Source organism: Falco peregrinus, chromosome 13 (assembly GCF_023634155.1).
Source record: "Falco peregrinus isolate bFalPer1 chromosome 13, bFalPer1.pri, whole genome shotgun sequence".
NCBI classification, from domain to species: domain Eukaryota; kingdom Metazoa; phylum Chordata; class Aves; order Falconiformes; family Falconidae; genus Falco; species Falco peregrinus.
In genome coordinates, this window is record NC_073733.1 from 18,327,808 (window position 1) to 18,355,805 (window position 27,998).

General features: G+C 35.6%; 1 long non-coding RNA gene across 1 annotated transcript in view; it reads left to right on the forward strand.

Annotated features, from left to right (window-relative positions):
* LOC129785580 (uncharacterized) overlaps window positions 1-27,998 on the forward strand; it is a 77,570-nt gene that overhangs the window by 15,579 nt on the left and 33,993 nt on the right. Inside the window, exon 2 of the long non-coding RNA XR_008749702.1 lies at window positions 27,415-27,489. This is a non-coding gene — a long non-coding RNA (uncharacterized LOC129785580). The remainder of the gene's footprint in view (window positions 1-27,414; window positions 27,490-27,998) is intronic.

Sequence of the window (27,998 nt, forward strand, 5' to 3'; positions counted from 1 at the left end):
GGAATTCTTTGTTGTGCTGCTTCATGATAGGGACAGCATTCCAGTGTTATGTACCTGGATTATGTTAAAATAGTAGAAAAAGCTCTCAGGGGAGGTGGGGGGAGAAAGTGCTTAAATGTGTAAGGGAGAATATTATATTAGCATCATTATATATAATAGTGAGAATGCGGGACAGTCTGTATGAGGAACACAAATAGCATAACTGTCTAACATATTTTATTTTTGAAACTACTAACAACATTCTGGTTCCTGTTTACTGTATATTTTAAGCCAAGCAGCCTTTATATGTGCAAAAATTTAGTGTTCTCTCTGAATGTTGTCAGGGAGCTTGCAAGTATTTGATAAAATTGGTCTGCCTAGTTCCTTTTTTCAGGATTCTTGCAACTCTGGCCTGTGCTCAGCAAGGGAGTTAAGCTAAGAGCAGAAAATAAGTGTGTGATACAGATGAGTGCCTAAATACCTTTCTCCCTTCTAGGTCAATACTCTTGCATATGTACTTCTCTCTAGATAGAATGTTGAAGGTAAGCAGAATGCCCATGTCTCTCAACTCTTCTTGCGTCCACAAGTGAAAACTTATACTATAACCTGACTTCATTGACACAGTGGTGGAAGGCTGCTTCTCTAGTGTAACTCTTCAATTTCTATGTAAGCAAGGAGAATAACAATATAAATGGAAAGATCTAGCTATTCTAGATTTCTTTATTTTAGAGACTCTGAACAGGATTTAATAGACTCACTTTCTTAAAAGATTTCCAGTTAATTGTAGATTTTTATATTTATTCCTGTTATGTGTATTTGTTGTTTGTTCCGGAACCTGTATGGATTTTTACTGTACATATTTTTACTAGGCTGTTGTTTGTACATGTCTGTGTGACTTCATTAAGTCTTTTTGGATTTTATCTACTAAAATGAATTTACTATTCTATTATCAGATTATAGTATAGTCTCTTCCCTGGTTTTGAAATGTAAAAGTTTATGGAAAAGAGAACTCTAAAATCTTTTTCAAAATATAAGTAGCATAACTCCTCTGTTTTATGAATCAGATAATTACAGGCATGACTTTTATCAGACCTTAACACTTGGTTTTATTTCTCTAGCCTTAAAAACTTCAGTTAATCATTCTCAATAGGCTGAAAAATAGTTTCCATGTAAGCTAATAAATTTGGAAGCATAATTTCTAAATCCTTTAAATGATCCTGCAAACAGATGTTTAGGATAAATATTGCTCATCTAAAAGCAGGTATAGATAATGTATAATAATGTATAATAAGAAGTGCATAAAATTGCTGGAAACTCTAGTTTTTGTCTGGAGAGAATCAGTGTTAATAAGTCAGATCAGTCATTTTTATTTAGGCAATACAAAAAAGCATATGTCTTCTTGCTTTACCAGCTGTCAAAAAATTTTGGAGATAAAGGTTGTTTCCAAGCTTTCCGAAGGGAATATTTCACAGAAGCGTTTTGACCTTTATAGCTTACAAAACCAATTGACTTCCTTTTCCCATAAACTATTTCTTGGCTGAGATCCTTCTACAGCAAAGCTTTAGTTGTGAGGAAAAATACTAGCTCTGAAGAAAATAACTGGACTGCCTTCTAGTGGTTAGATTACTGTTACTAAAAAACCAAACTCAAGTGAATCGTATCATTCCAAATTTAATATATCCCCCTGAATATTTCTGAATATTCAACAACTATAAATGCACTTCAATTATATTTGCATTTTAAGAAGCACAAAGCAGATTGTACTGGTCTCATACATATTTTTGTTTAGTTTTAATCTTAAGAAAAAACTTTTGTGATTGAGTAATATATAGGCATATAGTGCTAGATCAAAAGAAATTGAATAATAGATACATCACTCTTTCTATTCTTGTGGGTAGTATTTTAAAAAAAATCCCCAACCCAAAAAACCAAACCAAAATCCCAACCAAGCAAACAAAACCAATGAAACAAAAGAAAAAAACAACCCCTGACTGAACGGCTACTACTAAGGAACAAAAAGATGTGTAAGAACAGAACTATTGAATTGAATATTAAGATAGTTGAAAATTTTTCATGTGGCAAAGTACCAAGTAAAGTAATATGTTCTTAATAAAACAAGTAATATGTTCTTAAAATTAGACACCAGCAAAAAAGCAACGTACATAAAACTAGTAGAAGACCTTTTTGTAAGATGGAGGGGATTTGAGTGTTTTGCGTTAATTAAATTCTCTCAGATTCAAATTGTCTTCTAGAAATGACTTAATTACATATGCAAAGATGTTAGTACTAGTTGTTGTGCACTGATACTAAAAAAAAAGAAGACGAAATGACAACAGGGCAGTGTCAACTTTAGTCTGTGAACTTATTTGGAGGTTGTATTAGAGACAGTTTTCTGTGATGATAATGTGGAGGTACAGTTGAAGAGGTATGGAAGTTGCTATAGTTGTAGCAAGGTAGGTTAAGGTGTGCTTTACAAGAAGGTGAATACCTGCAAAATTAACCGTTAGGTAAGCAGAAAAGTAGTAAGACCTTACTGTTACCTGGATAACAACCTTGCAAAGATGCTGAAGAAAGGGAACTGGTAACTGATGGGATGTGACACAAATTGAGGTATAGTAGTCTTAACTGAAGGGATAAGAATATACAGGGATGGCAGCAGTGCTCAAGGCCACTGTAATATAGATAGTGGCAGGAGAATCTTGAATCAGCAAATTATGATCAAGTTCCTGAATATGCTGGCCACTGGGGAAGATGTATAGTGCTCAGTGTGAAGTACTAGTGTACGTGGGCTCTTTTAATCTCTGTTATTAAACTTAAGAAAACGAGGCAGTTGCTACCTATGCTGTCCAAGATTAGTAGCACATAGAGGCAAAAGCAATGAGAGGTATTAACAATGGTCCAGGTATTTACCAATACAATAAGAGTCAAATTTAGAACTGGAGGAGGAAAAGCAAGTCCCAGTGGCGTGAGAAGTCTTGTGGTAAAGCATGACTGCTGGCTGTTACTAATAGCTTCAAAACATGAAGCTATTGGATTTCAAAGTGATGGCACTGGTTGACACTTAATTCAAGCTATTCAGTATTATCTTAATCTCTTAGTTTCTCTCTTCCCTGCTGCAGTGTGTGGTTTTATTCTTCTTTGTCTTCTGTTCTGCTACTTAGCATACCTTTAATGCAGGCACTGTTGTAAGATATTTGTAAAATGAAATGTTTTAGATGAAAGAGAGTTCGGGTCTCGCTGCTTCTCTGTACTGCCTCTCTTAGATTTGACTGGATGCAATTATACTAATAATTTCTCAGTAAGTGTTTACAAATGCATCTGTAATCTGTTTGGTTTTGTTTCAAGTTTTGCTTAACTGTTTAAATCCTTATACTCAGATGCTTCAATGAACTGACTTGATATCTCTGTGCTAGTGCTGTAGCACAGAAAACTGTAGCACTGCTTTCCTTTAAGTGTCCAGAAGACTACTAATGCTTAGAGGTAACTTGTTAAAGCACACAAAAATTAATATATGTGGTCTATTTTGCAAGGTGGTTGGGTTTTTTTTTTTTTTGCTTTTATTTTTGTTGAAGTATTGTAGTGTTCCGAGAGTTCTTCTGCATGATCTTTTATATTTATAGGTGCTTTTTGTTTGATGGAGAACTCTGCAGTAAACATGTAAACTAATGCTTTGGCCAGTAGCCCACACCTCTAGTAGCCCAATTGTTTGGGGACCATTTTTATGTCTTTACATATCTTTATAAATACTTAATGACAATGAGAGATAAAAAAAACCCAAACATGTCAATTCTGCTCCAGATAAAACTTGAATGTGGTTTCTGAAATGCTGAAAGACATCATTAATCCCTATTACTACCATTAATGTCTTATTTAATCCCCTTTATAGTTTCCTGACTTGGAATATATTTTTTTATAATTTTTTTCAACTGTCTTTCAAATGATGCTTGTCATATCACAAAATTAAGAAGACAAGTATTTTGAATTCATGTATGCATAGGGTTGTTTAATATCAAGCTGATTCCCCTGTTTCCCTAGTCAGTATTGGGGACTAGTTTAGCTAAGTAGTTTGCAGATCTGAACCTGGAAACAATATTGTCAAGTCTTATCAGGAATGATTTCTGTATCTAAAAACTTATTAACTGTAGAGCTGATAAACAGTAAGTTAGAGGATAAAATGCCTTTTGGTAGAGTTGTGCTGGGGTTTTTTTTGTGTGTGTGGTGTTTTTTTCTTGTTTCCTTTTCCCCTCAACAGTAAAAGCTCATGATTACAAAAAGCAGCCATTTGGAAGGCCCAGAAGAACCAAAATATGCTCAATTCCTCTTTTCTGGTGTTTTTGTTTCCCATGCTGAACAACATGCAGATATTCGAAATATGTTTACTTTTGAACTGCCAAGTTAATATCTTAAAACAACCAAATAAAGAAATGAAACAAACTCTGTTTTGCACAGTTAAAGGCTAGAATTTTGCTTAGGTACGGTGAGAAATGAAAGCAAAATTTTAACTTGGCTACCTTTTGAAGCAGGGTCTGCAAGAAGTATTGAGACTGGAAATGGCACCGTCCACAGATTCTTGCTTTAATGTTAGCAGTGACCCTGGAGAAGTTACTCCCCCTACATGAGGCCTTTTTGAAGGCTTTTGAGCTAGGATTCTCTTCTTTGCCCTTAGAAGTAATAAAAACGAGAAATAACTGAAAACCCCAAGCTCTCCTACTCAACTACATAAACTAGGTCAAATGTCTTTTAACTTGGCATGGACATGAAGTTCTTTTTTTGGCATGTTTTTTAAAGTTCTTAAAGTTTGATTAGTTGTAATGTTGTTTTTTAAATGACGCTAATTGAATTAGCAACATAATTCTGAAACTTGAATTTTGTTTCTGTATATGACTGAGGGGGAATAAATAGCAAGGGGTCAGGAGAAGAGGTCATTTTTCCATTACTGCTTACGAGTGTGGTATACCTACTTTCAAACAGCTGCTTTGAGAAAACAGAAAAATAGCACAGTGCTAGAGAACTTGATAAAAACAGTTTTATTTATCCTTCAGGTATTTTTTTTTCCTTCTCAGGACTTTTTTTTTATTTCCCCACACATATGATTGAGTTTTTCATGCATGAGATATTTCTTAAATTAGTGGGAACCTAACCATGTAATAATTTTCATACCTGTTCTTATTGTGCTAAGTTAAACATGGAACTTGGAGTTTTTAATTAAGAATGAAATCTTAATTTTCAGTAGGATGTAGTCTATAGTAGCTTTAAGAGTGTTCAAAACTTTTTGGACGGCAGCTGAATTTAAAGCTGTTTTTTATCTTTCTACTTTAGTATTTGCAATCGTCCTTATTTCTGTAGTAAAACTGCATATGCTTTTCATGTTCTCAATGCAGTAATTACTTGAGAGAGCAACACATACATGGGAATTAGTGTTTGTCATCTAATTTCAGTGCTCACCTTAATTCGGTTTGATTCTAAACTTCTGTTGTGAAAGATGGGGTAGGTTCCTTGCAAGTGTGTTTTGGTTTTTTTTTTTCTTATGGATGCATCTGATTTCCTCAGATGCACTGCTCTAAATCTTTTAAGATAACTAAGGTGCAGGTCAAAACCTTCCTTCATAAAAATGTTCAGCTACCTGACAATAATAAATTAAATACACAAAGGGGAGGTAGGATGAAACTATCCAAAAATTTAGTTTAAAAAATAAGCTTTAAAGGACTGAAATTATTATTGACTAGAAATTCTTCAGGGACATTAACAACATATTTGATAGTTGCCAAGGAAACATAACCTTCCCAGTGGCAGTATGCATGGCACATAAGTAACTGAAGTAATTCTGGCAATGACTGATCCACTTCAGCATACCTATTCTTTTTTCAGCCTCTGCAAAAATTGCAAATGTGTTTGCATCCAGCTAAATTAGTATCCACTATATATGCTGAACCATTAGTACTTCATATTTGATGTTGCAAATAGATGCAAAACAAAAACAATATATCAGGTTTTTTCTCATCAAAAAAATTTCATTTTGCAATGAAACAGGCAGTGAGCATGTGCCTTGCTGGCCATTCTTGATTAACCATGGGGCATCCTGGAGTACGTAGAGGCTAATAGAGACTCAAAAATTTGATTATGTTTATGCTACATATTGATGTGGTGCAGGAATAATGGATTCAACCTAGACAGTCTAGAATAGCAGCAGAAAGTTTTACAGTGCTTGGTGTCTTTTAGCTTGAGCATATAGAACTCTATAATACTGTAGCAAATGCAGCATGAACTTCTTTTATTTTTCTTGCTTTAAGGTGAAATGGAAGTGTTGAGTAGAAGAAATTCCCTGTTCAGATATGGTGCAAGTCTAGTGATCAACTTAGGAAGTAACAACAATCCATTTGAAATATAAGGAATTCATACATTAGTGCAAGGTATTAAATGATAATAATGAAAAGATTTAAGAGTTGCCTAAGCACAATTGCCGAATGGATCCTCTACCAAAATAAGTGACCTGGATCCTTGAAATGGTTAAGTAATGTCTAAAAGAAGACAAAAGAATGCCTGTAACAGTGGCAACATGCAAAAGACAGGGATTTCCAACTCCACATGCTACTTGGTGCTATAAATGATTCAAGGTGACCTAATCTGCACAGAACTTCGTTAGGCACAAATGAATAGTTTAGACCCAAATTGGTATTGGAAGCTTTTATATATAGTCACAACATACTTTCATACTCTTTGAGGAGGTTAATGTTGGGGCTGTGAACAACATGGAGCACAGGTTACAGCAGAGGGGAAAATTTTCTTTGAAAACTTGGATTTCACAGTGAAACTGCTGTAATTGTGACTAAAAGCAGTGAAAGATAGAAATGCTCACAACACTATCATGTGTCTAATGTGATGTTTGATAAAGTGCCCGAGTGGGGCATCTGCACAGGATCTTGGAATCTGCAAGGGTGAGCCCTTACTACTACTTCCCAGGGGTGAAATACACTCTACTACTTAGCAAGTACCATCAGCCTATGTATAGAACAATGCTATAGAGGTCATCTGTTGGCAGTCTTAATTACATGAAGTCAAGTAAATAGATGACACATAAATTTAAGTTCTCCTGAGAAATATTTAAAAGACTGAATAATGGTTACTTTTTTTTGCCAAAGAGGCATTTGCACACATTTCACCTTGCCTGCAGAATTGATTTTTCTACATTAAGGAGATTGTTTTATAATTCAGCAGTACATAATTCTTATTTCATTTTGATGTTGGCATTTGGATGATTTTTAAATGGGTCTTACAAAGAAATGAAAGCTAATGACTTAATTGAACAGTGGCTGAAATAATCCTAAAATATGTCTTTTTACATTGTAAATTAATGCATGTTGTTGTCATTATCATATATAAATGATTGGGGGGGTTGTCCACATTTTTTAGGCTCACCTCTGTTCTATGAAATAAATCATAGTGAAAATTCAGTGATGGCCTCCCCATTCTGTAATCTACATGAAATATGCCTGTATCCGTTATCAGAGTACAATTAAAAAATTGATCACACCTCTTGCTCGCTGCCATGTTACTGTGATATTTGGCAGCCAGAATGTCATTTCTAAGGCAGAGAAGGAAGTGACTGAGAGTGTCTTTAATTAAATATGAACCTCATCTTTATGGAGGAGGAGTCAGGAAGAGATTTAAAATCATTTTAAGCCTTTCCTGAGGCATACAGTCTAGTTAGAACTAAATTATTTGGGAAACCATAACTTTGTCTGAAGTTAGACAATGCAAGTGGTATAACTGTAGTAAAGCATCTATGTGGTTGTTTTTATGTTGGCTTTATACTGGCATATAAGATAAAATATACCATAATGTTGGACATTTAACTGGGAGTTCTATGAAGATGTTGTGTACTCAGTGTTAACTTTTATCCAGTGCTTATAGCCTGGGCATTGATATCTTGTCAACAGAAACATTTAAAAACCACAAATCCTATGCAGTTAAATGATTACAGGTCAATCCTTGAGTAATTGATTTAACTTCTCTATCAGAAGCATCTTAATTTATCTTTGTGCAGAGCAAGCAGAAAGTTCAGACTTTTTGTTTTGTTTTCCATTCGTAAAACTTAAAGAAATTTTTGGTACATGCAGTTGGATGGGGAGGGAAAAGACAAGCATATCATTCTGTGTGGAACTGAAGCCTGTCCTCTTTTTTGGCTCTTTCATGAAAATGAGATGATTAATAGGGAAAGTAAAGATAGAGAGTTAAAGATAAACATGCAACAGTAGCATTTGTCGTATTTTATTGTAATGAAAAGCATTTTTATGCAACTTGGAAAAAAATAATTTCAGAGCTATTTTTCGTCATAAGCTTGTAATGAGTTTTTGACTAAGAGTTTCAAGTTAAAAAAAAAAAAGAAAGAAAGAAACCAGTAAAAGTATTGTTTAGTAAAGTTTAGTTTTCAATGGGGATATTTGTCTTCTGACTTACCTTCCACTCTATTCCTCTCTCAGTAGCCCAGGCATCCCCTCCTCTTTCAATGAGGTAATGCTAAGATGAAAAATTAATAGTGGGAGTTCATCTTCTGTTAAAGCCATATGATTGCTGTTAGGGGAGTTAATAAAAATATGTAGCAGAAAAACCCCCACACCTCCCGTATGAGGTGGCCTAGCTCTCTGAAGCAATGTACCAGTAGTTTATTTATCTGTAGATTTTAGTCTGTGAGGTCATTAACGAAATGCTTTTTTGATAAGATTTGTATCTTATCTGGAGCAAGAACAAAAAAAGCTTGTGAATAAACAACAAACTAATAACTTCTAACAGTTTAGGAAAAGCTCTTCATGGAAAATGTGATATAGGCATTCCTGACAGCTTATTGTTCTGTGTTTTGGTAGTTCAGTTAGATACACATACAGAAACATGATAGAGAAGTCTAGTAAAACTAACACTTAGGTCAAATAATGTTAAAATTACATCATTTAAGTATGTTTGGATGATGAGTTTGAAAACTCATGTATAACAAACTTAACTAGATTTTTTTTTTCAAAACTGTTATTAAGAAATGGGAATTGAATTTTTGATATGGTTAAAAAAATAGACGTGTTTTTGGCAGTGAAGGAAAGAATGGCAGGATGAAAGGTCTCTGAAGCCTGCTATAAACACACTTACATACTTGTAGTTTTCTATGGGGGAAAAACAACTGTGTGAAAATTCTTCAAGCTGATTTATTTATTTATTTCAGCCTTATCACTTCTGCAGATTGGTTTTGGGGCTGCTCCTGCTGTAAGGAAGTTCCTGGCTCCTCTCTGGAGTCTCCTACTTTTTCTTCCCAGATAGCAGTGAGTATATTCAGCTAAAAGAAGCTTCTGCAATGTGGAGGAGTGGGAAGGAGGGAAAAAAGCAATTGGAAAGCCTGCAGCATATGAGCAATCTCCTCCTTCAGCAGTGTTCTCCTTGAGCTTTAAGATAACAAGCTGCAAGGAAAGGACAACAGGAATGGGCAGCTGTCATTTTTACTGTTTAGCCACAGTCACTTAAACAGAAGACAGAAAACAGTACATCAGGAGTAAACTGAAAACAAATAGCTACACCATCTGTTATGGTGGGAGTAGCCATATGGAATAAAGTTCAAAGGGTGTTTTGTTATGGTTGTTAACTCTTTGATGACATCCATGTTGTACTCAAACAAATAACTGAAATGAGGTAGCTGCTGAGTATCTATGACAGTCTTGCTGGAGTAGGATAGAGCTTATTCTTCCGTCTCATCAATACTGGCAGAAAAAAATGTCACGTAGTACGTGATACCTGAGGGTCCAGCTTTGCTGAGACCAGTGGTCAACAGGAAAGGAAAGGGGGGGCGGGGGGAAAAAGTTTTTTCTAAGGCTAGATGGCAAGTGCTGCAGCAGTGCTCCCTTTCTTCACCATCTATGGCTTCAGAATACTGTATGTGTGCTTATCTAAACTAGGAGGTGAGGAAGCAAAGTGACTTTCTAAACTAGTAGCACTGAGCAAGTGGATTACACAAAAGGCAAAATAACATAGGTATGGTTGTTAGACTTTATAATTCTTTATTGCATCATTTGCTCACTTGTCCAGTATAGCTGCATTTTCTCTAACTGAAGGGAATATACTTTGATTTTTTTTATAAGGTAACTTGCTAGTTAAGCTGTTACTACACTAAAATTTCTTCAGATTTATCACTTCCTTTTGACAGGAGTTAGGATACAGCATAACGGTCAAGCATGTTATCTGGTGCTGTAGTCCTGTACGGGCATGCAGTTGTTGTGGAAGAACATAAAACTGTTTTGAAAGAGGTAAAAATAAGGGTTCTTGTAAATTTATCAAAATTTCACTGAAGCATTTTGTGCTTTTTCCATCTGTTCTAAAATGTGAATAGCAAAAAGATGTATTACTCTTATTAAGTCTCTGAATTGGTAATAAATAGGAAAATTTGTATTATTAGATGTTGATAGTATCTGCAATGAAGATGGTAATACCTCCATATTTCATGTGGTGGCAACCCTCAGACACATTAAAAATTATTTCAGTAAGAAAATGCTGCTTTTATTTATTATTTTTTTTTAATACCTGGGAGCAGTCTAATATGTCAGATAGCTAATATCTACATGCTGTGGAAACTGACCTTGTTATGGATGTAGTGCTTATAGTTAATCTGGAGACACACTGATAAAGGATCTAAAGCATAGTCAGATTGCCTTGTGGCTCAGATTTGAATCATAATGCTGACTGAGTGTAGTAGCTGCTCGTTCAGAGATCCCAAGGCACTCAGGCAGTTTGTACAGAAATAGTTACTTCGGTTGCTGTTGTCTGATGAGTCTGTTCAATGCCATCTTCTGCTAGAAGGCAACTGAGGCACAATGTGCTAATGGCGGTGCTGTTTTGAACACCAGTATTATAAGAATGGGAACCCACTGGTTGTAAGAAAATTGAGTGCTTAGTGTGTCTCAGAATTTCCAACCGATATAGTCAATCAGGTTGCACAGATGTTAAGACTGATATTTTCTTAATAATAACAATAAATAAAGGATAGTGAAGGCTGGGCCAGTGAGAGTATGTGTGGTTCTTTTTCGAGCATCAGAAATAATGCAAAATATTTTATGTAGTGTAGACAAGTAAATCTTTATTTGCAATAAGGACATAAAAAAAAGTCAAAAGCACTTTCAGTGGAATTTAAAATGTTATGTAATTCTCTGTCAGAAAAGTTCCCCCCTAATGAAAGGGGTAGGACTGCAAGATTCCCTTAGGGTACCTTCCAAATTTGTGGTCTCTAAAAACAAACTGATCTCTGTTGGGGAGCAGTTACCAGAGCAGCTACTTAACTTTTCCAGAACTCCAGCACAAAAAATAATCTGCGATATCAAAGCAAGGTGGCTAAGACTTTAAGAAATGTGAAGTAACTATGTTATATGCTCTTAAACACTGTTTCCAAATTGCATCAGAGGAAATTTGTCTGCAATAAGGCACTGTTAACATTCATAGTGTAGTGATGCAATTATTACTTAGCCAAGTAAACCTCATCTAAGCATTATTCCTTATTGAACTACAATAAATCAAACTTAAAGTTTTGTACTTAAAGGTTTATCTACCTCAGTTTTATAAATTAATTTGGACAGGGACTTAGCTTCTCGATTGACCCAAATTAGAAAGAAGATGAATGAGATTAAGGCTGTCAGTGTAGAGATGTGAGAAATCTGATGACTTCAGCTGAGAAAAACGGATCCTCAACACCAAAGTGACAGCTGTGTTCCAAAGTCTTCACTCCAGCCCCCACTCCCCCCAAAATGACCTTTCGGTGGGGCTGTAAGGTAGCTGGTGTGTAGCCAGTGGTTAGGGAACCCCATGGTGACAAGTCCCTCATACGCTTAGTTGTTGCTCAAAGCTGTCACCAGATCATGACAAAGAACGGTATTCAAGCTTCCATTATTACCATTTTTTTTCATCCATAATTCTAATGTTTTGAAATAGAAGGTATATAAGCTGGAAAACTTCACCATGATTTTTTGTTCTGTTTTTTATTTTTTAGGGGCTGCTATTAGTTTTATTGTTGTTTGGGGGTTTTGTTACTGTTAGGTGACTCCCAAGGTCTAAATAACTGGGTTGTTCTTTCTAACATACTGTTTACTTGTGGTTGTAGAAACTCATAGTTCACTTTCTTAAATATACTTACATCTAACATGTGGTATCAGAAGAGCTTAAAAGAGAAAGTTTAAGGAATTAATCCCTTCAGTGTGTTGGAGTTGCATTTACTTTGTTATACTGGAAAGGATCAGGCTTCAAACTAGAAGTGCAATCAGCAATTAGGATAAATTCTGATGAAATTTTATCTGCAAGTGCAATCTTGCCCATAAAAGTCCAAGCAGTAAGTTTTACTGTTAGACTTTTTTGCTTTGTTTGGACCAAGTTAAGGGAGATTAGATGCATAAATCCAAAAGATTTTGAGGCAGTAGTAAATCCAGTAAGTGACATCAGAAGCATGCCAATGACTAGGCCTGGTCTATAATGAAGAGAACATCCTTATTTTACAGGTTCCTTTTTTCCTCTGGATTGCAAATCTGTCACTAGATATATGTTGAAATATTCATACTTGTATGTCAGAACACTGTGAATATGATCTACTTAACTCACTTTCGGCATCTATGTTGTCATGGTAGCATTTTGTAAATGTAGGAGTTAGAATGCTGCAAAATACATGTTTTGAATATGTGGGATGGAATTTCTTTTTGATCAGAAAGGTAGTCTGCAGGCAGAATAACTGGATGCTGAGGACAGTTCTTGGGATGTGAGAAATCCAGTTTTAACTCATCTGAATGCTTTAGCCATTGACTTTCTTAGATGGGCTTGAATTTTAGGGTTTTTTTAGGACTTCTGTTGGGTTTTGAGTTTTGGGGTGATTTGCTTGCTTGTTTGTTTTAAACAGTACTTAACAACAAGAATTTTCATTGCTCTGTTCAATATAGAACAGAAGTGATTTTTTGAAACCTCTTTTGTTTCAGGATTATAGTGTTCCTGGCAGTTATAACCAAACTGGTTTGTTTATGAAATACAGACATTGACTTCAGGTTTTAGTTGTGAAAATGTCAGGTTTTTGCATCTAATGTTTATAGAACACATAACTCTTTACCTGTCTCTTATGGAAAAAACCAACAAAAGTAGTTTTAAAGACTTGTAATGTAGTGCCATTTGGAAATAGTTCACTTATGCAGGACATGTAATATCAATGTGCAGAACAACTTCAAGTATCTTTGTAATAAAATTGAAATATCAAGGGAATGTTATGCAAAAGGTAATAAAAATGTGCATCAGGACTGTTTTTCTAACTAATGATAATTAAAACTGTTCCCTTTGCCTTCTTCCCTGTGTTCAAAACATGATTGTATCGAAGTGTCTCTGAATGAAATACTTCAGCCCTGGATACTTATTCTTATCCAAAGCAATAAGGGAAGCATAAAAGACCAGTATGCCAGTCACTTTGTGGGATGGAAAATAATATTGGTCTGGAACAATTAGTTTTCCATCTGGGGATGCTTCCAAAATGGTCACTTAAAAACTACAGATAAATAGAACTGAATAATTTTATTTATTGAACAAAAAGTTATCCAGGTACAACATTAATTTAGTTTTTTTTTTAACTCCAAATTTACTTCTCAAATTCTCACAGGCTAATAAGTGGTAAATGCTATTGGAGCTAATAGTGCAACAAGAGGTTATATTATTGAGCTTCTAAGCTGAGGCAAGCAGGAAACCTGTGGACTGAAAGCTGTTAAAGAATAACTGCATTTCTTTGTGATGTAAGAAATTCGGTCATAATGAGAACGGATATAACTTCAAATTATAAGTTGTTTTTCCTTCTTTCACCAGCTTTGCTTAATGAGGTTGATGCATATAATGTAAATAACATTTCTTATTTCTAAATCCAGAGTTATAATTCAGCAATCCAATTCCCATACTCATGATTAGCTAGGTGGTTTATTTGGTATTTATCAACCCTGATTGTATTTTAATTCTGCAGTTCTGGCTAATGATGCTGGACCTCAAATTATATATTTCCTGTAAGTTTCTTGAAATTCTGGTTGTCCTGTTTGGAAAAATGTTAAGCGTTACAGTTATAAACTGTGTAACAACAGTTCACGTTGAATCAGTGTGTGTAATAAATATATATTTATTCTCCTATGTTATTCCTTGCTCAGAACAGTTTTCTGTTGGTAATTGCCTTTTGTCAGCTGTTGTTTGATCACTTGAATATATCTGTCGAATTAGGCAGCCTGTTGGTTTTCTATACAAAATGGGAAGGCACAGCAATAAGTTACTTTTCTTACTACAGTTACTAAAGGATCAGGCAAGCTGGCTGCAAAAAATCCTAATAATTAAGCATTTTTATATGTGTTTCAGCATCTCAGATGTTCATATGTATATGAACATCTCAGGCTAGAAACAACCCTCTGAACTGTATGGTGCAGTAAATGTGCTGTTGGCTTTCTAATAGGCATCAAGAGCTAATGTGAGCAAATTCTTTGATTTCACATAACAGCATGTTTCACTATTAATTTATTCTTTTTGTTTACAGTCTTTTACCTTCTAATGTGAGATGGTATTCTGTACATTATTAACACACTATGTTGATCAATAGCGCTAAAACTTATATTTGAAAAACTGAATTTGTATTTGCAGTGTTGGAGTCTGCTTCCAGTCTTGTTACTTCCCAGTATAAGAAATCTGTGATGCACCTTCAGTGACTGAAGTTATAGATTATTCAGATGCACCCCCTCCTATAAAAAGTTCCTATAAAAAATAAGAAAATTCCGAGGCAATTTTATCATGGTAGTTTTTGGAGTTTTTTTATAGAGACATATTTATTCCTTGTGCAGCTACCAAATGCATGTTTGCATGCAGTTTGGAGAGATTTTTTTGTAGTCAAAACTTTTTTGTAGTCAAAATCTGGGTGAGCAACAATCTATAACTGCTGTTCAGGAGACTCTAAAGGGAAGAAAAAGGCGAACTGCAAAAAGATGCATAGTGAAAACTGTCAGGCTGACTTGAGGATGAACCAAGATAGGATTGCCTTTAGTCCTTTTAGTACATTATAGTACTTAGGTCCTTGAAAGACATTGCAAAATTAGTACTTTGGTACTTTTATCTTGTGACTATTTCAGTCTGCACTTGTTGAAGTATTTTAGTTCTAATTCTTTGGATCTTGTCATGGAGCAAGTAAGGTGTTGATTCAGTGTGGGAATACAAGCAAAAGGGATGCAGAATTTGCCTTCCCCCACTTTCAGCATGACACAGCTTTTAGTCCTTTGACTGCACACCCTTGTTTTTTTCTGTGACAATGTGGGACTTAACTTGGCAATTTTGTTTGAACTGAGAGGCTCATCCGAACACTTCTGACTACAGTCAGTATTTGTAATGCCTATTGCTAGTACTTTTGCTGTGTAGCGAATCTGAAAGTTAGTAGCATTTTCAATAGCTCAGACAGTAACCAAGATAGCACTGTTGGGGTGAATGAGAAGCCTTCTTAGAAAATAACCAACTTGGTGAGATAATTAGTTTATTTCCACATTATGCAGAAACAACCTATATAGTCATTCTACTGTTATAATATGTATATCAGGAGTCCTTTCATGTTTCAATCTAGTTATGTAAAAGAATTTCTTCTAAGTTGTCATTTTATAAAATGATATTGTTATTCCAACTGTTAAAGGACTACCAGCAATTTAAAGGAATTTTGAGTTATCTGGCTCTGGTCATTTAAGGAAAATTACAGAATGGAAGGAAGAAATTACAGAAAGGAACAAAAAGAGATATCATTTACTAAGACTCACAAAATAAGCATGAAGAAATTTAGCCCTCCAGTTACTGATGGAATTTTTACATACATTGTTGAAAAATAACATATCAGAAAGTATCTGCTGTGTTATTGTAAAAAGAACAAGAAAGAGTTTCAAGATCACCAAGAATGATAAGATACAGAATGCTTCTCATAATAAGAATGTGTAGCTAGCATAGCATTTTCCACTCACACAAGACACAACTAATGATATAATATTATGGAACCTGTTATTCAAGAATAGCAGAGATGAGTTCTTCATTGTCTCTTGTTGTAGAAAAATTATAGCACTATCTAAAGGATGGTGTAGATGAAGACCGTTAAACAAAAGACTGTTCTTGATGCAGTAGGCTGTCAATGTGTGAGACTTTTTGCTGCAAGAAGTTATGGCTGTTAAAAGTTTACATTGTTTCAAAACAAAAAAATTAGGAATAAATAATGACTGGGATGAAAACCTCCAGATAAATAATAAAAGCCTGTGTGCCTCGGGAAGCTTGAGGGGAGGCAACTGGGGCTCCTGGGTTGTGATATGGGTAAGCATTTTTTATTTAACTTTTGCAGTAGAGGATTTTACTGTTCCATTAAACTCACATACCTTATTTAAGAAAATTTTACAATTATTCTTTGAGAAAACTTCTGGGGGCAGGGAAACTGCTATGAATAAAGTGAAGTAAAGATTTTCCAGTGTTGCATCCTTTGCAATTCTGGTGGAGTAAGGTCTTCAATTTCAGAATGGCTCTGATAAGTGTCTCCTCACCCATGTGTCAGGTAACAGTGCGAGAAGTGTAGAAGAGAAATAGGTTATGAATTCTGTGATGTCTGGACTGTTACCGAGTTGGTTGCACAGCAAGTACCTGACAGCTTATTTGTTTTGTTCCATGTTTTCATCACTTCTCAAGGCTTTTCATTTAAGAAAGGAATATTGTTAAATCTGCTTTATTTTCATCCAAAGAAACATGAGATTTGCACTCAGCTTCTTCTGTCCAGTGTTTCTCTCATGCTCTGCACTGTTTCTTTTATTCTTTAGGTGCCTTGTAGAAAAGTTTGGTTTTGAGATCTTCCTTCCAAAGTACCAAGTACAAAGCCAAAAATGAAGGGTTCTAAATTATTTAACAATTTATATTTACTGTTACAATTAAGTAGAACTACTTTTTAAGTGAAAGGGAATATGTATTGTAAGTATAGACACATAAAATACATTGGTGCATTGACCTCAGTCAAGTAATCTCAAAACCTTTTAATCTGCATGTAATTAAGCTGAAGATACTTGGTCTCTCATTTTGAGAATCAGAACAATGTTTTACATTATTTGTACAGCTTCCATTGTTACCAAGCACAGCATAATGTGGAAACAAAAAGGTCTGGACTTGCAAAGAGATCCTCCTATTTTCCGTCTCCCCTAGAGAGACTACCTGAATATGATGTTATTTGGCATGCCCTTTCATTATAACAATGTACAGTTACTCCTGTAGGATACAGATCATTATCCTTGTTTTGACTGGGTTAATTTTCTTCCTAGTAGCTGATACAGTGCTGTATTTTGGATTTAGTCTGAGAATAATGTTGATAGTACACTGATGCTTTAGTGGTTGTTTACGCTAAGTCAGGACTTCTCAGGTTCTCACTCCACCCCACCAGTGAGCAGGCTGGGAGGCAAAAGAAGCTGGGAGGGTACACAGCTGGGACAGCTGGCCCCAGCTGGCCAGAGGGATATGCCATACCACAGGACATCATGCCCAGTCTATAAACTGGGGGGAAAGCTGGCAGGGGCTGCAGCTGGGAACTGGCTGGGTATCAGTCAACAGGTGGTGAGCAGTTGTGTTGTGAATCATTATTATTATTATTATTATTTTCCCTTCCCTTTCTGTCCTATTACACTGTCTTTATCTCAGCCCACAACTTTGTTGGGTTTTTTTCGCAGTTCTCTCCCCCATCCCACTGGTGGGGGCAGGGGAGTGAGCAAGCAGCTGAGCAGTGTTTAGCTGCCTGCTGGGTTAAACAACGACAATCATGAAGTAACTTGCTGCTTTACAGTAGGTAGATGCACAGTATGATTCATCAAAATTGCAAGTTCTTAAAAATTCCTTCTCTCTCATTTTCAAACTTTAGCGGGTGTTAGAGATGGTAGGAGCTGTTATTCCGCACAGTATGAACCTCTTGGAAATGCAAAGTGGAACAATTTAGGGCTTGCTAGGTTAGCTGCAAATCCCTGTGTAGGTGATAATGTAATCTTGCTTCTTGCACCTCCTGCTGATTCCCACCCACCGCCACCCCCGGCCCTTTCTTTCTCTTTTTTTCCCCTCTGCTTCCAACATATATACTGACTAGGGTCAAACAAATATTCCCTCATAATTGACCTGCATGAAGGGTCAAATAATTTTTGGGATTCAGTCTCTTAAATCAAAAGACTCTGTAATGCTCTCACAGATAATGTTCTGTAGCTACAGTGTATGGCAAGGTATTCACCAGTAAAAGTAATTTAAATAACAAGGAATGGTGCTCATTCTGTTTAGTGTACAAGTGATTAATCAGTAACAAGTTGCTGATTTTGAAGGAAACAGTTGAGAAAAAGAGCAAGTGTGCAGAGAATGAGGTGATTGTCTTGTGGAAAGATGTAGAACATGATAAATTATTTCAAAACTTGCAAATGAAACTGTTTAAAGTTATGCTTAGTGAGAAGTGTGGTTAATAAATATCGACCACCGATATGGTGCTATTATCTTATGTCTTTTAACACGTGTGTTTTCTTGCCATAAGATTAAGGAAATTCTAGAAGTAGTAATTTTGTTTAATTTTTTTATGTTGAAGTTTTTTATGGTGGTTCACATGAATATTAGATACATTGAGGCAGAGACTCTCAATTACTTTCAAGCCTCCTACCTGAGGAACAATTTTGACCAAATACTCAGTGTTTCTTTGATTTTATGTGGTTGGTTGGTTTTTTTTCTCCTGTGACAAATGGATTTTTTTCACAAGTAAAATTTTCCATATGTCTATATGACAAAAGAAGAGCAGGGAACTTAAACTTTTCTTTTTTACACCACTTTTTAGAATTTAACAGCTTAAATTTGTCAAGTTGGGAATATTGTAAATATTTATCATACGCATTCTGATGGTCCAAAGGTATTTACTGTATTCATCTCCTGAAATGACCACAAAAGAGCTGCCAGTTAAGGGCATTAGTTCATTTTATTTGGTGTTACATTTGCTTTTGAAAATGGACTGTTGCAATATATTTATTGTTTAGTGCTGTTATGTATGGAAGAAGTACAGGTATCTTAATTTGAATATTTTACAAAATCTAAATTAAAAGCAAGTGTGGAGTATTTGGGGCTTTATTATTAGTACATATCACTGCCACAGTTGTCCTTCAAAACGAATGAAGTTAAAACTACCATATATTACTCAGATTGCTTATCAAAGCACCTTGCAAGGCCATTTGCAGTGGTTTGATCCTAAACTTTGGGTAAAAGTGCTGTAACTTAAATGGTGTCAGAATGACTGACACAAATGCCTTCTCTCACGGAGCTTTTTTCTCACCTGTTACCAAGGCCCTGAAGTAGCTAACTTTTTTGGACTGCTGTGGACTTCCTAGTGTTTTCCTTCAAAGCACAAAGCCCCCTCCTGCAGCATCTTTTCTCTGTCTATGAACATAGCCCTTCTCTGGCTGCTCTTATAGTACCCAGCCCCATCCTTGCTCTGCAGAGATGAGCATAGTTTGGTATATTCCAGTGAGTGTCCAAATAATTTCTCTAATACAGGAAAAGGAGGGGGAAAAAAAAAACAACAACAAACCAAACCCACAAAGTAAAACTTATTCTCTGTGAATATCAGTTTAGGCAAGAGCTAACAAGATAAACTTGCATGATTCATCAATGTTAAGTTTTTGAGGTTCTTTACATCGGAGACTGTAAAAGAACTTTCAGAGCTAGTTCTAAAGGATTAAATGTTCTGCTTCCAAAATGAATGAAATACAATTGAGTTTCCACTACTTCTATTCATTTGAATCTGCCAGGACAGGAGCCAATTAGTGTTACAGATGATACAAGCAACTAGACTGAGACCACCAAAGGGTTCCATGTAGATCAGTGAAACATCCTGACTTCATAATGACCTCCTGTCACTTCTAGTGATGGTGTGACTCTACAGCTAGCTTTATAGAAGTGAGAAGCTCTGTGATTCTGCTATCTGCCTGAAATTTCCAGCTTCCAAGGTCTTTGGTGTTAATAGGCTTGTAAGTTTGTCTAGAAAAGGAAAGGTTTCAGAAAGTTTGCAGATGGCTCATTACACAATTATTATAATGACCCCTGATGGGGTATGAATAAAAGAGCTCTATTGTCTTAAGATCAGTAATAACTGGTCACTTAAAACAGTGTTCACTGTGAAGTGACTTGCCACTAAATACATACAACTAATTTTCCACTTAATCATTTGAAAATCATATGAAGACTTTTTAAAAAAAAAATAGACCTTTTCCTCAACCTTTACTGTAAGCATTTAAAATGGAAACTTTTTTCCTTATTGAATTAAAATTCTGATTTTTTTTTCCCTTTTAATAATTGTAAGGAGAGACCATGCCTGATAGTTGCCCTTGTCTCTTGTACCTCTGTTTGGATGGACAGCTAGGCTGCCTTTCTAGACTTCTGAACTTCGTGAGAAGCCTGTTTGTCACTCAGCCAGTTTACCCTTCATGGTCGAGCATGATCTTACCCTTCAGTACTTCCATTCGGGTTATGTTGTGACGTTGGCCCTGTCACAGCTTTTCTGTACTGGTGTAAAAGCAGCACAGTTTGTGTTCTGTGTTACCATCTGTTTTAAGGTGACTTACATTTTGCTAATGCACACAAGGCAAGCTGGCCAGGGGTGTCATTTCAGTGTTTTTGAGGAGCCTCGTGACATCTATGTAGAAGATGTGCACCATTTCCCAGTACATTTATACTCATGATTACGATTTGGTATCCCTGAAGCACTTACAATGTTGTATCTTTTTTGTTAAGGTGGAGTGATTTCATTCTTCTGTTTTCTACTGTTTAATTATCACTATTCCAGTTTGGTGTAAGCCCTAAAGTGGATTTGTGTTTCAGTGATAGAATGAGGGCAGCAGTGGAAAACTGCACAGACTTGTTTTTTCTCTGTGGACTTATACTAAATGACTACATGCTCGATGTAGAAGCTGGTTCTGTCTAGAATTTAAAATCATCTGACAAGAACCTGTAGAGCTTAATTTTCTTTAAACTGTTAAATGGAAATCTGAACGTGGGGAGTGTCTGTGGAAGGGGCATTAAATGAAGCACTTAGCAGCAGAGCACCTACAGATTCAGGAGCTAATAGATTGTTATCTGCCACAATTTAAAATCCTGAGACCAAATAAAATTCTAAATGTGGATTCTTATTCCTGTGTGCTGCTTGAGCAGTCTTTGCTAAATTGTTCTGTGCATAATTTGATGTTCATCCTTTTAACTTTGAAGGCATATTGCCAAAGAATTACTCATACAGTTAAAGAAAAAAAATATCACTGATTGTAGCCCATAAATAAGCTAACAAGCTACACAGTCTTACTTCCCTTTCCAGGTTTTTCAACAAATGATAAAGGGTGTACTCTTCAAATATGCATTTACCAAAAAGAATCCTTTCAAATAATTTCTCATACGTACAGCTATGGCTTTTAGTGACTGTTGCAGTAAGCTTAGTAAATAGCTTTCACTCTATTTTAAGCACATTTATACTTAAGAGTTCTTACGGTAAGTTCCATTGGTGTCTTTGGCCCTGATTGGTGATGCTGAGCACTGTGGGTGGAAATAACACATTGGAGCTGGGGACCAAGTTTAATAATGTGAGAACCATCACAAGAAATGTTTATTATAATTAATGTGATTTGAGAGTATACAAGACAAGCAAGATATCATAATTAAACCATTCATTGCAAATTGTAAAAGATGTTTACTTCAGGACACAGTGCTTTTATTTTCCTAATGATGAAGGAGTCATGACTGGACAGCCATTTGTGCTTAGACTGAAAGTTAATTAATGTTCTTGTTTTCATTATTATACTGAGATGAGGTACTTACAGCATTATGTATTTGTTTTATTGCATCTTAACATTTTACTATTCCTCTAAAAAGACACTTCAATTACTGATTATGTATTTGTGGCTGAATTTCAGGCTAATATTCCTAGAATCAGGTTTGGATGTATGTTTCATGAATTTGACTGAACAATCCCCAAAATATTGCCTTTCCTAAAGGTGCCAAACAAACATCCAGTAAAAGTTTCAGCACTTCTAGGTTCTGTAGGAATGGATTATCGTTAGCTTTGGAAAGTGTTTCCCGATGTCTCAACAGAAAATCCCCTGCTGCGGTTTAACCCATTGCCATCCATAATGCAAAAGTAATACATATTTCCGTCGTGCAGCAGCTTGTTATGTATTTAGGCAGGTATCATATACTTCCTGTTATTGACTTCTCTTTCTTGGAAAACAATCGAAATTACAAATTAGTAATTAGATGTGTCTTCTCTGCATTTTTGCAGAATAAATGCTCCAAAGTAGTTCCCTGTGCTTTCATGTTAGTTGGTGCTTGTCTGACTATAGTGGTTGTTGGGAATGTTGGGAATTGTTGTACAAGTGACTAAATACATTTGAAGTCCTTGGAGCCTCCTTGAGGTACATCTAGTGTAATTATGAATGTAGGATAAGGAGATTTGCAGTAGTTACTTGCATGAGAATGATGAATGTCAAAAAGGAAAGAAGTTGCTAAGTATGTGGGGTACATTAGGATACAGAAGCAGCCCCTTCAAGCTGAGGGGTAATTGAATAAAAGGAAGAAAAGGCAACATCAGTGAGAGCCTACTGAGGATGTTGTTAAGGGGAAAAAGTGGAAGAGGCCAACCTATCTGGATAGGTTTTTTTAATGCTTTATGCGTTATAAATATATATGAGATTGAATTGCAAACTTCTGTTGTCTGGGCTTTTTTTTCCCCCATCTATTTTGGAGGATATAAAGCTGCATAAATGGAGTAAGAGAAAACATGCTTGGAAGCAGTCTGATATCTCCAAAAACTTGATAAGCATAGATCAGAAAACAACTGGTGCTACAAGTCTTATGAAAATAATGTCCAATTAATAAATATTACTGGCTTCGTTGAGTTTAACTTACGTGTAGGAGAGATCTGCAGCACAGTAATAAAAGTACTTATTTTATGGAGTGAAAAGTAGCAAATAAAAAAAAAAAAAAAGAGGTTTCTTTCCATTAAGTACACTGAAAGAGTTTAAGTATATGAAATGGTTTTGAAGCATTAAGTAACAGACAGAAAAAAGATATGCTTTAATGAAAGTACTTATGTCACCTCTCTTGAACGCGTGTCTGTTTAAAAAAGATCAATGCAAAAATACAGTCATTCAGAAAGACAAAGCTTAAAAGATTTCTAAAGCCTACATGTTTATTGACTTTTATTGTAATTCTTCCAAAATCACAAAATAGAACTCAACAGAGGCAAGATACTAAACTACCTTAAAAAATACTAAGCAATGCTGCATATAGAGGAAGATGAAATAAAATTGCAATACGGAAATTCTGTGTTGACTGAGATTAGATGTTGCTTTCAAAAGCTGCATAAAATTGAAGCCATTTGCTTATATTTGCATTTAAGCTGTGGAGTTATAAAGCTAGACAGTTAAAAAATTGTAAATTATAATCAGATAGGTAATGTTACACATTATAGGAAGATGGCTCAGTATGAATTCTATGTTTGAGGAAACATTTTTAAAAAAATATGAAGGGCTAGAGTAATAAAGCATTGAACTGTTGAGATGCATAGGCATTTGCATCAGTGTAGAGAGATTATGTTTGCAACTGGAAGCAGTCCTGGTTTTTTTCCCTTTTTTTTTTTTTCTGCTTCATTCCCAGAAGTTTACTGTTGGGATCTCTAAAACATGTTAGCCCTACTAACATATTGCCACTTCTTCCCTCTTCATAAAAGCTCATAGTTTTTGTAATTTGTTTGTAGATATTTTTCGGTGCTTGCTGTTATTTACTGAGATGTCGAGAAGAATCCAAATTATATATAAACAGTTATTAATATGCACTCAGATGACAATTTTTTTGTTGGTGGTGGTGGGAGGGGTTTTTTCCCTTACCCTGTAGAAGTTTTATTCTGAGAACATGGAATAAATGAGAACTTCAAGCATTTGCGTCTACTAACATAATGGGGCTTTTAAGTTGTCATCTAAATGACAAGAATTGCTCAAGAACTGCTCTCAAGGAATATAAAAGCATCACTACCAGTGACAAAAGTGTTTCTAGCAGTCTGAAGGAGTGAGGCAGGATAGATGGGTGCCAGTTGTAGCATAAAATATTTTTGAAGTAGGACATGCTTTTAGTTCTCTCTAATGATGTCTGGTTGGGTTTGGGGCAGGGGCAGTTGGTGTTTAGATTACTGTCTGAGAGTGCCATAGGCATAGACCTTTGTAACAATCAAGTTACAAATAAATACATATATATGTATATATAAACAGTATATGATCATGTGTATATTATTTGAGATTTTCAAGAAAATGTTGTTCATCTTTGGGCTGGCAAATAGAGTGATACTTTGCAATTGTCTTTTCTTTCCTATAGGCAGTTGAGCAAGGAGAACAGGTTGAGAGGACAAGAACCAACCACAGGAGAGAAAATAATGTTGTCATGTAGGAGTAGTGGGGAAACAGGGACACAAGAGTTCAAGATTTACATAGACATGGATAATAATAGCGTTTGTAGGTTATTGTGCTCACAATGCCAGTTATGGTCTAGTTTCACACTAAGTTCTGATGCAAAAGAAACGTTGTTGAAATAATTTTGTAAAGCTATCTTTACCATGGCTGACAGTGAAATCTTCATGTGTGATTAGAGTTAACTGGAACATCTTTTTGCCAATGATCAAAATAATTATCAAGGTAATTCATGAGGTTAGGGTAAAAAAAGTGTCTTATTCCTACTGAAAAAAAACCCCACAGTGTTATCATCCCATTTATTTTGTTTTCACTTTTTACAAGTGCATACTGAATACACAGTCTATGATTCAACTACTGCACTTGCTTTCAAGCTATGAATTCCTACGCAAAGCCAGGAAGCACAAAAATTTGAGAGGTAAAATTGTTTTCTAATATTTGGGTTACAAAGTTTAGAACCGGTAGATCTGTTAAATTGAAATATCAGCCTTTTAACGGCAAGCACTAGCTATAAGCTGAACTATTTCAGTAATTGTAAACATAATAAGAATCCTCATGATGAATCTCTGCATTTGATCAAATTCATAATAAATGTGCTGTATTCAAAAGAATGAACAATCCTGCATTACTGATAAGAGATAACTAAATTTTTTTCAAGTAACAAGAAGAAGCCCTGCTTTGTTATGGAAGTAACAATACAAAAAAAGCCCAGAAATATATCAAGATCTGTGTAACTGAAGTTCATTTTTCTGAACTGTTAAAAATGCTTCCAAACTGAAAGTATGTTGAAGAGCCTTTTCAAGACTCTGTATTTGTTCTTGTGGAAATGAAAGAGCTGCTGAAATACTGGGGTATTTTGGTGAAAGGGTCAGTTTATAACTGAATTATCAGGATTTATACTTCAGTATGACAAGTAAGCCACTTGAGGCTTACGGCTAGCTCCTCAGTCTTAGTCAGTATTAATTTTAAATTGGGTCAAAATTTCAATGTTTAATTTTTTTGGCCACAATAGTTAAACATATTCTGCTTATTTGACCAAATTTAAGTGAGTAATAATTTCCTGAAAGCACTGAGAAAAGGAGGTGTGGCTACTGATTTCAGAAATGCTGAAGGTGTGTTTGTAATTCAAAGAACCAAGCTTTCATGGTGGTGTCAGACAGTTAAATGTGAAAATGTGTAGTCGTAAAGGAAGTGTATATTAATACAAAGGTGCAAAATAGTTCCTCTTCTTTGGATGACCCTTCACGCAGATACTATTTTTATGCAGTAAGTGTGGAACAGTACAATAATAACTTAGCAACACAAGATTAGTGAATGAAGCAGATTAATCACAAGCATTTTAGTTACTTTTAACTATATTAGCGTCAATTGTCGATATACTGCTGCAGTCCATCCAGATGGCTGAATTTTGTGCTTAGTGTTCAGCTGAAGCAGGCTTGCTTTTTGCAGAAATTGTGCCAAGATTCTCAACAAGTAAATTCAATTCTGGAGATGTTCCAGAAGACAATCAAACTCTGACTATGTGACCATTAGCAACTATTGTGGTGAAGTAGGCATAGCTCTGTGCAGTAAGACAGTAAAGATGATATCTCTGCGCTTAGGGTGGGAAAGGAATGCTTACTTGAAACTAGTTGTAGTTTGGTCCTGTAGGTTCAAAAAACTTATAGTGACTAGGATACATCAGGTGTGTCAATTGAGCATACCTTCTGGTTTAATTTAATCCAGAAGGAATAAAGCTTAACATATTTAAATCATTTCAAGATGTGAACCAACGTGAGTCCACTAGTGGGAACGATGAGGAGGTACACTTCTTACTCCTGTGAACTAAGTGGTAATGTGGTGCATCAATCTAGTAAACACACTGATATCTCTGGTATGTTAGACACCTCTTTCCGTGGTTAAACATATGAATGGTAAATGCCTGAGTAGTCTGAATCTCTGACAAAAGCATGGATAACAACACTGGATGTCGGCCATTTGATTTTTTTAAATGATGAACCTGCTGTCATATTAGTTCAGGGAAAAGCATCGCTTGTTCTAGGTGTATTTGTTTTGATAAAATTGTTATGGGCAGTATGTCTTCCTGAAGGTATCTTGCTTAACCCAGCACTATTTAATACAGCCCTGCAGTGTAATCATGTACACGTGATCACATTTTAGAAGTTGATCCTAGTGAATCAAGTCAATGTGCTTACTAGCTGTTTTGTTAGCATATTTAGCTTGGTATGTGGTCACTTGCTTTTTGTTTTGGAAGAATGTTTCTTAATGGAACATGTGGAGCTCTGTGAAAGTCAGTTGGCTGTAGATGCACTTGAATGCTATTTTAATAGCAGAGATTTTAACCTTGTGTTGAGAACATGTTCTCCTTTGGTTTATGTCCTTGTTACATATCTAGATAATATTCTTGGATTTGAAAGAACAAAACATATGTATAAACACATTCTCTTTTTATGCTTCTATTTACTTTACTCCTTATGATCAGTGTGGCTCATCTCAGGTCTTTGGTCTTAACCTGCCTTGGAAACTGAGAGCTAAGATGCCACTCTCTAATAAAGTAACGTGTCCAGGGGTGACTGCTCCATCAACCTTTTCTGTGCCTGTTTTCTTCAGTTAGCAAGTTAAGAATTATCAGCAATGGAATGTTCTTTGTATTCTTCTTAGTCCTCTGTAGCAAATACTAAATGTGCCTCTTTCTCCCTGGGAAGCATGTAGTTATTCCCTGCTAATGAGATTTCACACCTTAAAGCATACTGATAAGAACACAGCAGAGCTAAGATTACACGTCTGAAGTTGTTCCCATTGCTAGGAAGTGGTGAACCTGCTATCGAATATACTGATTTTTCTTGTGGAAATGTCCGATATATCCTGTTCAACTTTTCCTAAATTTAAGCCATATAATTAATTTCTCACTTGCTAGGGCCAACATCTGGAGCGCATGAATACCTCGAGTGAGCCTAAACCAGCACTTCCACAGCTGACTTAACATAAAATGGTAAATATACCCATTTTCTATAGTACAAACGAGGTATTTTCTCTCTGCTGTAGTGTTATCTGCAATATAATTTGGAAGACACTTCTGATTGTTTTGCTGATTTTCCTTAAATGTCAGATGATTTTGGGCAAGCTCTCAATTTTTCTTCCCTCTTTCCCAATTTACAGATTTTCATCTCAACTCTTACTGTCTTTGCATTGAAATTTTTCTTTGGGAGGTACTATTTCGAGCACAGATTTTTTAACATTGGGAATTATTATCTGTGAGTAATAACAATCTCTGAGGAGCTTGTTATACAATGAAGACTGATCACGAGCTTGAATATATTCCTGTGATCGCTTGCAGCGATGAGTAGCTTAAGTTGCTGCCTTATCGAAAGAGATGCAATACTGATCATTTTGTTTCCGACTGAAATAAGGTAAATTATGTAAACTGCTGCTATTTTAGCTCAAGTTCAATAACACTTAGATGAACTTCCACGCAACAATCAAGAAAAATACAGAGGTTAA